The 13,325-nt window shown below is 41.3% G+C and overlaps 1 protein-coding gene across 2 annotated transcripts in view; it reads right to left on the bottom strand.

Annotated features, from left to right (window-relative positions):
- The window catches only part of mid2 (midline 2), a 138,656-nt gene that overhangs the window by 98,995 nt on the left and 26,336 nt on the right, over nt 1-13,325 (bottom strand). Inside the window, exon 2 of one of the 2 annotated variants that reach the window (XM_018669254.2) lies at nt 7,219-7,277. The exons of the other annotated variant lie outside the window; for it this stretch is intronic. The gene's annotated coding sequence lies outside the window, so the exon portion shown is untranslated. The remainder of the gene's footprint in view (nt 1-7,218; nt 7,278-13,325) is intronic. 2 annotated transcript variants of the gene reach the window in all.

Raw genomic sequence — 13,325 nt, 5'->3', positions numbered from 1 at the left:
TGGAGGTAGAAGGGAGGAGAGGAGATACAGGATGCCCCGAGAGATAGAGTGAGTATCCTATAGACAAGAAATAAATAGAGATTGAGAGATAGTATGGAGCAGGCAACATGTGCAGTAAAGGCCCTACAGTGTGTTGTATACCAGGTGTGCAGCACTCAATTAAAAAAAACAGGGGGATAGAAATGATCTGAACTTGTAGTTCAGATCATTTCAGATCATTTCATGTAACAGTTTAGTTTGTGGATTGTAGCGTATTTATCATCATTGGACCATAACCCAAAAACACACTGGTTTTATCCAGATCAGAGTGGAACCTGTATGTCATCCATCACCTTTCACTCCTGCCTTTCCTGTCCTTCTTTCAAGTACTATTTAGTAAATGATGACTATGACTACACATGCAGAATTAAAGATTAAAGTGACACTAATCAGCACGTCATTTTAAATTTTATCTGCATTTTTTTCTGTAAGAAGAGAAGTGCCAGTTAGAAAGTATCGGCTGTAACATAGAGTAGTAGTAGTAGTAGTAAAAGCATGATTTATGCATACTTTAGACCACAGGGATAAGCAACTGAAAACCCCCACAATCTTTCCCTCAATTTATTATTCATGTTCAGTACTGATTTCATGTCCTACTCACTTTCTTTAAATTGCATAATTCTTGGTTCAGCAGCAAATGACCTCATGACTTTTTAAAAAGATGTCAGGCATCTCTGGGTTTGAGGCATTTTCTCCTGACATGCACATCATGCCGTATGTGTGAAACCACATTTGGCCGTCCTGAGTACCAGCCAGGTTGGGGTGTGGTCCTACATAGTCACTTGAGCATAAGGAGCTTTGACAGGAGGGTGTGCTGAAGTGACTGGAGGCTACTTGGATGATAGTACAGTCTGTGTGTAGATGAGTCATTTAGATGAGATGTCAAAATCAATAATTCTGCTAATTTACTGCTAATCAGAGTTGCCTGAGCAAGCAAAGTGCCATCTTTGGGAGGAAAAAGCTGTTTGGCTCAGTGGCGTGTCAGGACAGCAGCACTGTGACTGAGCAAACATACCAAAGGTTACGTTAGACCTTTTCTGTTCTTCCCTGACAACCCACACAATAATCTAATACTTCTTGTTTGCTCATCTTTTGTCAGACAGCCTTGCTGTGCAATCTTTAGACTGACACTGCTGCAATGAATAAAAACTCTTTATGCTCTGTAAACATGTTTACTCATTTGCCACAGGATTGTTGCTTACTGTGACACTTCATTCCCCTCATTCCTGTCTTTTTCTGCAATTTCATTCCATTATAGTACAGAAAATAGAAAAGGGCACAGATACAAGCTCCACAATATTGAGATTCACAATATGCTTAGATATAGAGTGCAACAGAGGATATTAGCATCAGCAAGGATATGCTTTGTATTGTATTACCTAGACTCCAGACATAGTCAAAATGATAAAAAGACTGCAGATACAGGTTTATGCTACCAATTGCCAACCCTTCATTTCACACACTGGCCACAGCAGATAAAGCTATGATAAAATAAATGCCCTTTGATTACTCTTACACTACCAGGCAAACATTTGCAAACACCTCAATTTTTTACATCATATAATTTCTCAGTTTACTCTAATTAGAGCAGAGAAGATTAAGAAAAAGGAATGATGGAATCCTAAATCCTAAATTTAATCTAAATGTTTGACTCATTTGGCAGCCAAACACACTCGTGACACTCTTTCTACAATGGAAATCAAATATTGGTCAGTTTCCACAAATGTGTTGCACCTGTGGGCTGCTTTGCTTTCAGCTTCTATCCAGTTCATCCCAAATGGGGTAAGTCTGGAGACTGTGCTGCTCTCACATCGTGTGAAGCTACCGTCTTGTTCCGTTGGGTCATTATCTTGCTGCAGGATGAACCCCAGACCAACCAGTTTGTCTTCCTTTATTGCTTGCCTTTTTCTCACCATTCTGAAAGCAATATACAGAACTACTTCCTGAAGTTCAGCACTGTCCTAACATGCATCAGAGAGTGTAGGAACAGTGTGTTCGAACTCTGGCTTTGCACAGACAGAGGGTTTGCAAGTCATCAACAAAACCTGGGGCACCTGCAGGAATTCTTTGCATGAACTTTCTAGGCTTCATTTTCTTCCATTGCTTTAGGAAAGCTGTAAGTTAAACAATTTCTTAATCCCTCATTTTTCACTTTTTGGTGCCTTACCTTTGTACCATTTAAGGCTATTCATTGGACCTGAGCTGCTTAAATTTCAATAAAAAAAACTGGAAAAATGGGACTGTTCTGTAACTTCTGACAGCTAGTGTATTTCTCAATAAATTCACTTGAAACTGTTACAGCAGCAGGGCTTGTTAGAAATGAATCTCATTGGACTTTGGTTGACCTTTAAGACTGCATTTACAACCCAGACGTTATTCCGGAGTAGAAAATTTCCCTTGATACATACATTTTTTTAAATGAGTAGGAAATTGACAAAAAAATGAAATCAAGCACCTCTAGTTATTGAGTGCGGGCCAATAATGTAGTGGCATTTCACACTTGAAATACTCTCTCATACCGTTGGAGCAGACACCATGAAATAGCCTTTAAAAGGTGTTGTCAAAACACAGACTCCGGCCTGCTCTAAAAACTGCGTGCGGTGCTGTTAAAGTGCTGTTACGGTAACTGTAGCCACATCAAATGACTTCAGGTGCTGCCAAAAATGTCTGGAGTCCTGTTCTCCTGGCCTGCCCTCCTTTATCTTTTTCCCTCCATTTGTCTTGATCCCCTTTTTCTCCCTCTATTCTGTAAAACGCTGATCTCTTACTTAACTTTTCTCCAATATCTATTCATTAACATATACAGTACCTCAACTCTTTTGCCTCTTTCCTGCTGATTCTCTGATTCAGTTGTTCATAATTGTCTTTTCCTCCTCTGCGGCTCTTCCTCCATATCTCTTGCTTATCACCCAACTCATCCTAATTCCCTCGCTCCTCTTTCCCTCCCTCTCCTCCTCCTCCTCATTCCGAGGAACAGCAGAGCTCTTCATCAAGCAGACGTCAGGCATCTGTCAAGAGTCCGGCATGTCCGGCGTGATTGATTTTTGGCCCACCTGCGTCTTCCGTAATGACCAACTGTCAGTTGTTTTACTGCCCGCGCTGCCTCCCCCCTCTGTCACTGCAGCATCCAGAGGCTAAATCTCCAGACCTACAGTGCATTATCTAGCTTGTCTTCGGATAGGATTTATGCAAGCAAACCATACAAGCCAGCTGTCCTCCCTGCAATCACAGAGGAGAAGGTTTTTCAAGGATGGTTATTAAGAAGAAGAAGCAAATCGTTTGCATTCTAATGTCAAATGCAATATCTCTTTTACGCTTAAAGTTTTCAATTATTCCTGGGCAATGAGTTTTCTGACAGAAACTAATAAATGTCTGTTTGGATTTGCAAGCAGGATGCCGTGTTTTGATTCGGTCTGGTAACAGCTTGTAAAACAGTTTGGAAGCTGAGGCCCTGAGACGATCTCGAGTAGAATGACACGCTGACTGTGGAGCTCTGCCACATACTGAAGCACTGGCAAGACAATATTTCTCATGTGGCAAGCCAGTCTCTTCTTTACTGGACACTCAGCACGTCTAATTGATTAGTTAGAAAAGAAGGAATTCATTTTAAACAAACAAAACAAAACAAAATGCTATAATAAGTGAATGCCATCACATGGTATTTTCTTAGAAAGAGCTTGTTTTCCTCAAGATCAAACTTCTTTTCTTTTTTTTTTTTTTACACAGACAAAAATGCTCCTTGTTTTGCGCTTTGATCCACATGTTTCTGTGGGAGAGAGCAGCTTTCTCACAGTGTAGCAAACTGATTAAACAAATCCAGACTAAATGCACAAGGACATCAATCCTGACTTGACTGGGCACAGAAGGTGAATGAGACATTTAAATTTCACCTTTAGGGACAAAGTTCAGTGGATTTTGTTGGGGGATCAAGATGTTACTTCTTTAACTGTAGTCAGATTTAAGTGCGACTCAAAGACATCAGATGATGAAAACATGTCAGGAACACTTTCAAAAAATCAAAAAAATTAAAAACTCATCCATGTCCCATGGTGGCCTCCGGACTGAGTAAGGATATATAAGCAGAGCTTCAAACTGGAGGCACAGTGAAAGAGGGGGCATGTCGCTTCCCCTGGCTGCCCTCACCTGGATGCCGAGCATCTTTGATCACCTACACAGGCCAGGGCGCAACTTCCGCATCTGGAGCAAGGGCAAGTTTGAAGATCTCACTGTGTCTCTAACTTTCTGTTGTCTGCAGTTATCTTGCCCCCCCTTATTTCCGTCCTTCTTTTCTTTCCCCTTTCCCTTTTTCTCTCCATCTGCCTGGCAGGGACAACCGAGTGCCCATGGAGAGCAGAGATGCGGCAGAAGGCATCTTTGAAAGAGAGCTCTGGCTGCAAACCTTTCATCTAGTGCTATACCTGGCCAAGGCGGGCTGCAGGGTACCTAAGCTGTCAGAAGGCATACACCAGAGGAGGGAGGAGGGATGAGACAAGAGGGGAAGAGGAAGGGAAAATGAAATGCAACGAGCGGGAAAGACAAAAGGGACACACAAAAAAGCCTATCTAGTATTAATAATCTATTTATGCTTTTGCCAGGCCTCCAAAAAAAGAGGGAGGAAATGAAGATGAGTGAGAAACAGACATCAGAGGAAAAAGAGAGGAGAGCAGGGAAGAGGGAAGCAAAAGTAGAGCAGAATGATGAGAGACAGAGAGACCCTTGTGGCTCATAGAAGAGAGCCAATTTACAAAGCTCACGCTAATGCAGCTACTTGGGTCTCCTGCTATCGCCTAAAACATCACTGTTCAAGACAACATCAGTCAAAAATCACTGAAAGTGCTTAAGTCTGCTTAAGAGCAGCATTTCAGCCCCGTTGATAAAGCAGAGGGAAATAAGAGAATGACATGCTACAAACATCCAGCACTGAGTTATTAAGTGAGGACATGGTGAGATGACATGCTCCTTACATAGCCAGCTGAGCATTTCTGTCTTCTTTGAAAGGGCTGTAAACATTATGCCAAAGTATGGGAGTGCACCGAAAGGACTGCTGTTCGTTCAAAAGCTAGACTCAGTGCTGCATGGAACATCACAACTTTGGCAGCGTTACTGTCTACATTATCTCAGCATGCCACTGCTCGGCCTATTGCATCTGCTGCAGAGTGTGCCTCCTTGACAGGCAAAGACTGAGTGCTCGGAGAGTGTGTGATGTGCCTCAACAGGAGCCAGGCAGGGAGAAGGGGGAAGTTAATGTGTGTGTGTAGTTTGGTTTGTGTGTGTATTTTTTTGAGTGTCTATGTGTGTTAAAAAAAAAAAAAATTCTGAAAACCTCCCGCTAAAAACAGGCTGCATGCTTCTTTTGGTAAGGCACATAATAACTCAAAAGCCTCCCTATTGACAGTGGCTGTCTATAGCCGTGAAGGACTGCGAGTTTGACAAATGGATTCTCTCACAGCCGTCTACCTGTGTAGGTTCTGCATGGGAAAATCAGGCAAGGAATGCTGCGAGGCAGGTCTGTCCTTAGTCCTAAATGCCACGTCTGGGAAACACAGACGAGGATCATTACCGAGTCAGACCGTGTGTTTAAGGCTCACAAAGCGTTGTTTACCTCAGATGTGGCCGGCCCTCTCAATTGTCTGCCTCACACATGAGAAAATGGAAATTCGTCTTTTAAGTCAGCAGGTATTTAAAGTGCAATCTGTACTTGAGATGCCGTCATTAAGAGCAAACAATGCTTGCCAATAGGCAAAAGCCTGGCTTCAACGATTTTTAAATGATCCTCAATTTAGTCTTTTTTATACTCTTTCTTTCTGTTTGTCCCTCCTCCCTTTTGTATCAAAGACAACCTCGATCAAGTACATATTAAATGTAAATGCTTCACATCCAAGACAAACAGTGTAACCATGGGAACCAAACCACTAGTTCAGGACAACATATTGTTTTTTGTCTGTAGTCTGTAGGATGGAGACTAATAAACAAGGCATTAATTAACTAACACTACTAACACTATGTAACACTACTGCAGCCTCTGATGGGATAAGATTATAAAAAACCTAGAAACCTTCACATACAGCTGCAACTATGAGCTGCATCATCCAGCTGAGACATTTTGTTCCCAATGAAAATAAAGAGATCTTCTATAATATTAAAGATTTTTTTGACCCATTTTTGCAAACGAAATTCTATTTTTCTTAAAATAAATTATCTAAATGAGTCTCTACAATGAGACAAAAACATTTCTCTGAGCAAAAGCCGAGCTATCAGGGCTGCACTACCACTTAAATCCATTTAAGGCTATTCTTTATCACCACAGGAGCGTAAAGAGCTCCAGCGACTGTTTACATGACAGAACCGCACACCCACTCAACCTGTATATAACACAGTCAACATGCTTCTTCCACACAAATACGTAGAGCTTCCAGAGCGTGGTACCCATCCCCTGAAGGAGGCTGTGTGTGCTGTAAGCTCTTGTCAACTTGAGGATATGCAACAGGAAAAGCCAGTTGATCGGTCTTAACAGACAAGAGGCCGAGGAGGGGACCAGACGAAGCCCCGGACTTCAGCTGCACAGTCCAACAAGTGCATTATGTTTCCACGCAGTGTGAAGGCTGAAATGGCTGCCAGGCTCCTTGCGGGGCAAGGTGGCAGCTTAACAAGGCCATGAATGAACGTATCCACCGATAACACACATCATGCAGCCTACATATAACACTGTGGGGTTTGAGACCTTGGTCTTGTCCTCCCTCCTCCTTTTTCCCCTTTTCTTCTTCCCTCTACTTCCTCTCCCACCACTTATTCCCCATGTTACACATGTTTCTACTCATTTCATAAGCTTTGATATAATGTAAGAAAGAGCACAGGTCACCAGCGGAAAGAGCATCTAATGTTGTTATGGAAATAATAATGTGCCATAATGTGCCATGCCACTCACTTTTCATACATGTTCAAAATGAAGTTGAGGCAGCATTCTTTAACAAAAAAGGTAGAAAGGAAGCACGGGGGATAAATTTATAAACAGGTACTGGTCTACAGTCTCCGACCACTTGGCTGGGATGGCAGAGAGGTGCTGACAGAGATGTGAGTCGGGGTTGGAGAGGGAGAATCATGGGGAAGGATCCTGCAGAGTGGAGTTAAAAATAGAGCATGAAGTGGAGGAGGGGGGAGGAGGAGGAGGAGGGGACGTACCTGTGGGCTCAGAGGCAGCCTAGTTAGCAGTGAGCAGCACCACTGTGGACGTTGATGGACTAGAGAGGGAGACAGCGAGGGACAGAGAGAAGGAGGAACAGAGGGAGAGATAGATAGTGAGAGAGAGAGAGAGAGAGGGATGAGACACAAATGAGAGAAAAAGATGAGGTTGAAGTGAGGTGAAAACCAGAGGACAGATAATGAGCAAAAAGAGGAGAGAAGTGGGAGGGGTCAGGGAGAAGATAATGAGAAAACAAGTCAGATTAGCATGAAACTCCATGTTTGAGTTAAAAACAGACAATAATTTCACAGTAGGCTGCGTATGGCTGGAATGACTAGCAATAGTCTGCGACAGATGCACATGCTGAACATACAAATGATGGTACACGCGCACAAACACATACACACACACGCTAAGGTGTTACATATGTAGGTGCTAGAAGTAGGGAATCCATGAATAATCCCTCCAACAGCTTAGCCTATACAGAGACAATATGGAGTAACGAATAATGTCATGTCATGTTGCCTACTACCAAGAACTATTCATACATAATTCAGAAAGAAAAAAAGGTAGCTGATCCACTTTATAGTTTTGCTCTAACTTAATTAAGGATGATAGAGTGATCATGAAAAATGTTATGTCACAGCCAGTCATGTCCCGTGTCTATTTCTTTTCACTTGTGGTCTTAATATTCATAATGTTTGCACTTATCAGTCTACTTTGAGTGTTAATCCAGGCTCTGGCCACTCTGACTCAGTGGTAAACCCTGCCTGTATATATTCACAAACCAGACACACCTTAAGTCAAGAGAGACAACAAAATCCTTCAAAACACCTACCATTTCCAAGAAACACATAAATCACACACACACACACACACACACACGTACACACACATTCAAAGCCACAACAAACACAAATGTATGAGAAATGTATTTACAACCCCAAATTGATTTTATACCAGAAATAACGGTAACTTTTTAAGTGAGATCTGCCTCCCCCAGAGAGGGTACAGTTTAAATATTGACACCAGAAGGCAGACAAACAGAGGTAACAGGAGGCAGTCAACAGAAGAAGTGCCCCCCAAGGACAATCGGTGCATTGTTTACTTGAGGGGCAGCCGAGTGCTGTTTTTTTTTTTTGTCAGTATGAAATAATCTGAGAAAACAGAACACATGGCCCATCATTTGGTTCTTAATAAGCTATTGTTCCCAGTCAGTTCAGGAGGGATTCCAGTGACTCATCCATGACCGACGGAGTGGAAGACTTGGCAAGAAAGACTGTGGCGAGCAGCTGTATTGAAAATACCTCCAGACTTAAAAGCTTAATACCTGGATATTGGGAATTTTGTTAAAAAAAAAAAAAAAAAAACTCAAGGGGCTGAATACAGTGAAGGAAACACGATAAAAGCAGTAACAGTTGGGTTAATTAAAATATGTCTGCTTTGATAAAATATGTGATTTGCTATTATTTATGACTCAGCATGATTTTAATGTTATGCTACCTGTTGAATTTCTTTCATGGCCTTCGTGGCAGTAAAATAATGAGAATCAGAGTTGCAGGTTTTTCTGACAATAAACAGGGAACATTTGCGTGATCACTTAATTCACGTTTTTCAATTAGGTTTATTTGCTGCAGAGTGAATAATGAATTATGGTTATAAATCACTCTGAAAGCATTCATTAATTTTCAATACAGCTCATTATTTAGCATATTAACTAATTAACATGAGGTACGCTAACAAAACCATGGTTAATTATGAACAAAGTGGCGGCTTGCTGCCAATCTCTCCTCTCTCTGTCGTCCACCATCACTGTTTCTTAATCACTGATGCACATCAATGTGCCATGACTAGCCATTATGATTGCCTAATAAGAGACAATAAGAGGAGAACAGGCCTGTCAACGGACTGCAAGTTTCCACCTCCTCTGAATGCAAAATAAGTGACTAGTCACCCTATCACATACAAAACAGAAAGACAGCCAAACCTTGTTATTCAAATCCATTTTAAACACAGTTTATTTAACCATCTTCAGAGATACACTGTGAAACCAAGCCAATCTGAATATTGTAGGAATAAATGATACTCCATCTAACCCAGACAAATATATTCCAATTCAAAGTATATAGAAAATGTGAAAAATGTGTGTTTTTAAAAGTTGAGGAGGTTTAAAATATTCAAACCGCACACAATTACTGGCTTTTAATCATCAAGTTTTTTTCATTTATTTCGTATCCAGGGCTCAAAGTTTCTGATAATCATCATTCTGATAAAAAGCAACGCACTGAGTTCCACTCACTCTGGATGTTTGTGTCAGTTAATGTCTAATTTCTGAATGTAAATGTGAGATTAGTGTCTGTATCAGCACATATTAGCCATCTGCTACTGCTACATCTGCTACAACTGAGAATGGTCTATTTGATCATTAGTTAGCAGTCATAAGCAGAAAATGTGAGCACTAGTTTTTCCTTCGAGTGTTGACTGACGGATTTTCTTTTTACGACTAAATTACAAATTAAAATACACTGTTTAATCTATAATAAGAAACAGGGTCTGATGTCAAAATAAAGCCCTGAGGTTCATTCATTCAGAGTTCAAGTTTAAAAGCAAAAACTCGGGGCACTCTTTAACAGATTCTGTGAATGCAGGCACACATTCTTTGTTTAATGATGTGTTTTTCACGTTCAGTTGTTGACAATGTGATGTTTTGCTGTATCAGAGTTTGTTAGTGTCAGCTGAACATCCACAATAAAACTACATTTTTGGGGTCTGCGCAGAGTGGCCAATTTGAACCTTGGTAGACAACGAGAAATCCCATCAACACCTGCCTGAACACTAGAATAAATTCCAGTTTTAAGATATGTTTCAGTAAGGAGAATGCCTGATCCCTGCACACCACAATGTTCACAATGTTCTATGTTGTTGCCAAACTGTGTGGCTCAAGAGCTATATTTAGGCATATTGACATGTTCACATGCCCATCAGCTGTAGAAAGGCATTTAAGACAATGCAGAGGCTTACTAACTAAAACTGGTGTAAATAGGCTAAAAAGAAATTAATTGGAAAAAAAGATAAACGTATATTTACACCAACATGCATCATTTTTATTAAAGATGACCTTCACAGTAATATTAGAACCAGACCCAGGTTAAATGGAATGGTTCTCTGACAGGATAAAAATTATTTGTTAAAAAAAACCTCTCTACTGTACAATCTATATGGTAATTTATATCATCACAAAAATCTCCTGGAATGCATTATTGATTCCATCCGTCCATCTTCCATCGCTTATCCAGACATCCCTCTCCCTGCATCATTTTCCAGCTCCTTCTGTAGGATTCTGAGGCATTCCCATACCAGATGAGATATATAAACAGCTCCAGGGTTTTTCTGGCACATTCAACTGGTCTCCTGGTTGGATGTGCCAGAAAACAGGAAGCATACTGATCAGACTACCCCAGCTGACTCCTTTCGATGTAAACCCATTTAGTCCACTTGGTTTCCACATTCTCTTGGTCATTACCCAAAGTTTACGACCACAGGTGAAGGTTGGCATGAAGATCGACCAAAATATAAAGTTTGACCTTCGGGCTCAGCTCCCTCTTCACCACGACGGTTGGTACAATGCAATGCAATGCAATGCAATCCAATCTGTCGACCTCATGCTCCATCTTACCCTGAACCCAAACTCCCAACCTGCAGGGAGTGATCGACTGGTGTTTCCACAGAGAACCATGGCCTCAGACTTGGAGGTGCTGACTCTGATCCAAGTGTGAGGTCACAATCTCATAAAGACGAGAGAATCACACAATTTGCAAAGAGCAAAGAGGCCAAACCAGACAATATCCTCCCCCTGGCTTCACCTTGAGATCCTGTCAGTGACAAGAACAAGGTGAGCCCAACATTCACTGAAAACGTGCTTGACTCCCTACAGAGAATACAGACGAAGTTCACACTCCAGTTATATAAGGACTGAATGGCTTTTAGCAATGCTGCAGTGTCCCCCCCCCCCCCCAAAAAAAAACAAAAAACAAAAAACAAAAACAAAACAAACAAAAACAAAACAAACAAAAAAAAAAAACGAGGGCCACAGATATAAGCCTTCTCCAAGTCTAGAAAACACATGTAGACCGGATGGAATGGACTAATGATATCTAACCAACAATGTAAAAGGGTAAAAGGTAGGTGAACTATCCTTTAATCATCACCTTGTTTTTACAAGAGGAAACTCTTTACTTTGAGTGGAACATTTGGCCTCTCTGAATAGAAACAGGTGTGGCAGTGAAAAGCAGAGGTCAGCATTCATACACTGACAGAGCCAGTGATGCCAAAGAAGGAAAACACTGTGTATAACTTGGAAACAGGTTTGTCATCAACCTGCGAACAGCATAACAAAACGCCTTCCTCCCTCGCTCACCTCTCCCTTTTTCCCCTCTCTCTTCTCTTCCTCTTTCACTTTAGTTTTCAACTGCTGCTGACAAAAATTACGGTATCAGCCCCACCGCTTTCTTCCTGTGGGAGCCAGAGAAGGAAGATAATCAGGAGGACACCTGGTGAAAAATATCCAACCTCTGAATAAAAATAACGGGAATTCTGTCCCTCCCTCGCAGGTCATAAATGTGCTCTCGTAAGAGATAGACAGTGATTTTGCTGTGATGAGAGCACCCTGTTAGAAGCCCCAGCTCAGCTTGTTGATTTACTTGCTTGTTACTTGTTCCTGCTGAGAAAAATCTAACAGAAAAAAAAACTGGATGATTGGGACAATTGGGAGCGTAGCATGAGACAAAAAGTGAAGGATTTTCATGTGGTTAAAAGCTTAGATGTAATACAAATGGTGCACAATGCAAATAAGGGATTCAATAAAAATAACTTGTTTTGTGTTTTCTGTCATTTTCCCACAGGTTATACTCAAAATTCTCCAACTTCACTTGCAGCCTGGGAGAGGTACTGCTTCAAAAGGAAAACTGACGCCAGAGGACGGATGTTTTTTTTTCCACATTAGCAGGTGATTATTGCGAGAAAATAAAGCTAACCTTGTGTGAGCAACATGTGTTGAGCAGCAACAAGCCTTTGATGTGGATGAAAGGCCTTTCTGACCACAAATTGGTTTGGCAAACAGATAAGACGTTACCATAAAATTTCCAAGAGCGTGTTTGTGAATTAGATCTCTCTGGCCCTGATTCCGTGTGCATGTCAACATTTTTATCAAGTCAAGTTTATTTATAAAGTTCATCATTAAAGTATTTTTTTAAGGGCTAAGCACAGACAGGCCTAGCTCAATCTGCAGAAACTAGTCAACAAACCTACCCAGTATCATTTCTATTGATTTATAGCCCCAGCTGTGTGGTACATACTCATTTTTGGCATAACCTAATCAAGGAAAGTCAGCTGAGCACTGAGTCCTTTCCAGCACTCCCAGCCACAGTTTCCTGTTGGTGGCCACTGGAATCTGCTCAGAACAACCACAGTCCTCTACTGTTGGCTGCTGAACAACAGAACAAATTGTACAAGTGAACCCCGACATTAGCTGTCCTTCACTTTGCCCCGACCACATTCTTTTCACTGGCCTAAGGGGGGGGGCAGGAGGTGAACCACTTTCTGGTTACAAACCCTACTTGTCAAAGAAAATAAATATTCCACGCCTTATCTGTCTAGATCAAATTAAAATGGCTCCCTTTTCTTGGCTATCACGAATCGACTATTAATATGCCAAAAGGGAGTATCACGCGCAGATAAATGTCAGCGGTGCAATGTACACAGGCTAATGAGTTTTGAACACGGCTGACACCGTTTGGCTCAAATAAAACACAAAGGACAAGAGTGATGACTAGTTCACTATATTCAATTATCCTGGCTGAACACAGGCTGTCGCTGTGCTCGGTCAACTCAACCTACAGTGGGGCATCTGGCATTTTTCAAATAAAGAGAGTAAATTAACTGTCAAGGCTTTGATGGAACAGAGCAGACCAAACGTTACAAACATTATCAATATTCCCCAAGATAAGCACTTTTGTGAACTATTTTCTTCAGTTCACCACAAAACTTAAAATACAGTTGGAATGTTTTCTCCTCTTTTTCTCTTTTCTTTTGGTGACACTATGTCAAA

The sequence above is a fragment of the Lates calcarifer genome, linkage group LG8 (assembly GCF_001640805.2).
Source record: "Lates calcarifer isolate ASB-BC8 linkage group LG8, TLL_Latcal_v3, whole genome shotgun sequence".
In the NCBI taxonomy this organism is placed as follows: Eukaryota; Metazoa; Chordata; class Actinopteri; family Centropomidae; genus Lates; species Lates calcarifer.
This window is presented reverse-complemented; position numbering and strand designations above follow the sequence as displayed.